This window comes from Trichoplusia ni, unplaced genomic scaffold (assembly GCF_003590095.1).
Source record: "Trichoplusia ni isolate ovarian cell line Hi5 unplaced genomic scaffold, tn1 tig00001244, whole genome shotgun sequence".
Lineage (NCBI taxonomy): Eukaryota > Metazoa > Arthropoda > Insecta > Lepidoptera > Noctuidae > Trichoplusia > Trichoplusia ni.
This window is the reverse complement of record NW_020800106.1, coordinates 5001-7500: the sequence shown is the minus strand read 5'-3', so window position 1 is coordinate 7500 and position 2500 is coordinate 5001. Positions and strand designations below refer to the sequence as shown.

The 2500-nt window shown below is 48.8% G+C and overlaps 2 non-coding genes across 2 annotated transcripts in view; both read left to right on the top strand.

Moving 5' to 3' along the window:
• Positions 1–1618, top strand: part of LOC113507256 — a 1903-nt gene extending 285 nt beyond the window's left edge. The window contains exon 1 of the ribosomal RNA XR_003401826.1: positions 1–1618. This exon is cut by the window's left edge and continues 285 nt beyond it. This is a non-coding gene — a ribosomal RNA (small subunit ribosomal RNA).
• A 419-nt stretch (positions 1619–2037) lies between these two features.
• Positions 2038–2194, top strand: LOC113507255. The gene has a single exon (XR_003401825.1). It is a non-coding gene; the product is annotated as a 5.8S ribosomal RNA (ribosomal RNA).
• The last annotated feature ends 306 nt before the right edge of the window (positions 2195–2500 follow it).

Here is a 2500-nt window from a genome sequence, read left to right as displayed (position 1 = left end):
GATCGCATGGTCCAGTACCGGCGACGCATCTTTCAAATGTCTGCCTTATCAACTTTCGATGGTAGTTTCTGCGACTACCATGGTTGTCACGGGTAACGGGGAATCAGGGTTCGATTCCGGAGAGGGAGCCTGAGAAACGGCTACCACATCCAAGGAAGGCAGCAGGCGCGCAAATTACCCACTCCCGGCACGGGGAGGTAGTGACGAAAAATAACGATACGGGACTCTTACGAGGCCTCGTAATCGGAATGAGTACACTTTAAATATTTTAACGAGGAACAATTGGAGGGCAAGTCTGGTGCCAGCAGCCGCGGTAATTCCAGCTCCAATAGCGTATACTAAAATTGTTGCGGTTAAAAAGCTCGTAGTTGCATTTGTGCGCCGCGCTGTCGGTGCACCGCATCCGCGGTGATACTGACACGTCTGCGGAGCATATCGTCGGTGAGCCGGCGGTAATACGCCGGTTCAATATCAAAATCCTATCGCGGTGCTCTTCGGTGAGTGTCGAGGTGGGCCGACAATTTTACTTTGAACAAATTAGAGTGCTCAAAGCGGGCTCAAAATGCTGCTTGAATATTTCGTGCATGGAATAATAGAATATGATCTCGGTTCTATTTTGTTGGTTTTCAGAACTCCGAGGTAATGATTAATAGGGATAACTGGGGGCATTCGTATTGCGACGTTAGAGGTGAAATTCTTGGATCGTCGCAAGACGAACATCAGCGAAAGCATTTGCCAAAGGTGTTTTCATCAATCAAGAACGAAAGTTAGAGGTTCGAAGGCGATTAGATACCGCCCTAGTTCTAACCGTAAATATGTCATCTAGCGATCCGCCGACGTTACTACAATGGCTCGGCGGGCAGCTTCCGGGAAACCAAAGATTTTGGACTCCGGGGGGAGTATGGTTGCAAAGCTGAAACTTAAAGGAATTGACGGAAGGGCACCACCAGGAGTGGAGCCTGCGGCTTAATTTGACTCAACACGGGAAATCTCACCAGGCCCGGACACCGGAAGGATTGACAGATTAACAGCTCTTTCTTGATTCGGTGGGTGGTGGTGCATGGCCGTTCTTAGTTGGTGGAGCGATTTGTCTGGTTAATTCCGGTAACGAACGAGACTCTAGCCTGCTAAATAGGCGTCGTCATTTAGGTGTGCGTGGCTACGCGTCACGCAACTCACTGGCGACGTATTAAAATTCTTCTTAGAGGGACCGGCGGCTTCGAGCCGCACGAGATTGAGCAATAACAGGTCTGTGATGCCCTTAGATGTCCTGGGCCGCACGCGCGCTACACTGAAGGAATCAGCATGTTCTCCCTGGCCTAGAGGCCCGGGCAACCCGCTGAAACTCCTTCGTGCTGGGGATTGGGGTTTGCAATTATCCCCATAAACGAGGAATTCCTAGTAAGCGCGAGTCATAAGCTCGCGTTGATTACGTCCCTGCCCTTTGTACACACCGCCCGTCGCTACTACCGATTGAATGATTTAGTGAGGTCTTCGGACCGACACGCGGTGGCTTCACGGCCGTCGGCGTTGCTGGGAAGTTGACCAAACTTGATCATTTAGAGGAAGTAAAAGTCGTAACAAGGTTTCCGTAGGGGAACCTGCGGAAGGATCATTAACGATGTACCGTTTTAACGTGCACTGCGTACGCGAAACGATGTCACATTAATGTTCTCCAAATACTTAAAACGTTCGTCGACACTTTTATCCAATCGTATCGATGAACTTTTAAAAAGAGACCGAACCGACAGGCGTTCCATGGCTTAACTGTCCGGGCGCGCCGGTCGTTCGTCTCGCGTCGCGTACAATCGAGAGTTTTATGCTTCGTTACGATACGGTTTAACATAAAATCCGCAAACCGTGAGAAACATATAAGCTTTAGGTGGATACGCGTTCGTTAACGTTCACTCTCTCTCGTTGCAGATTACGCGGTGTTCCGCGACGGGGGTAAATGTTTTTTTTTTTTTTTTTTTAGATATATTAAAAAAAAAAAATTCTTTATTTATCGTAACATGGGTAATAATTTTGTAAAACTATTACCCTGGACGGTGGATCACTTGGCTCGCGGGTCGATGAAGAACGCAGTTAACTGCGCGTCATAGTGTGAACTGCAGGACACATTTGAACATCGACATTTCGAACGCACATTGCGGTCCGTGGAGACACATCCAGGACCACTCCTGTCTGAGGGCCGGCTGTATAAAGTAAACATGCCACATTGCGCATTATGATCTCGTATCCCTATACGATACGATCCAGAAGCGCATTTGACGGCCATCCGTCGGTCCGTTTCGCTTGATAAGTGTCGTCGCTGTTTACGCTTCGCTCTTTCGGGTTGAACGTTGTTACCGACGGTCCGTTCAAAAATAACGCTCTATACGATAGATAGGACATTTGTCGAACGACGTGTCTGACGCTCTTGCACATTTAACGACGTGTATTTGCGTTTTACGCGACGGACGTACAATGATCGCGAGTAAGCGTATCATGCGTCTCGACG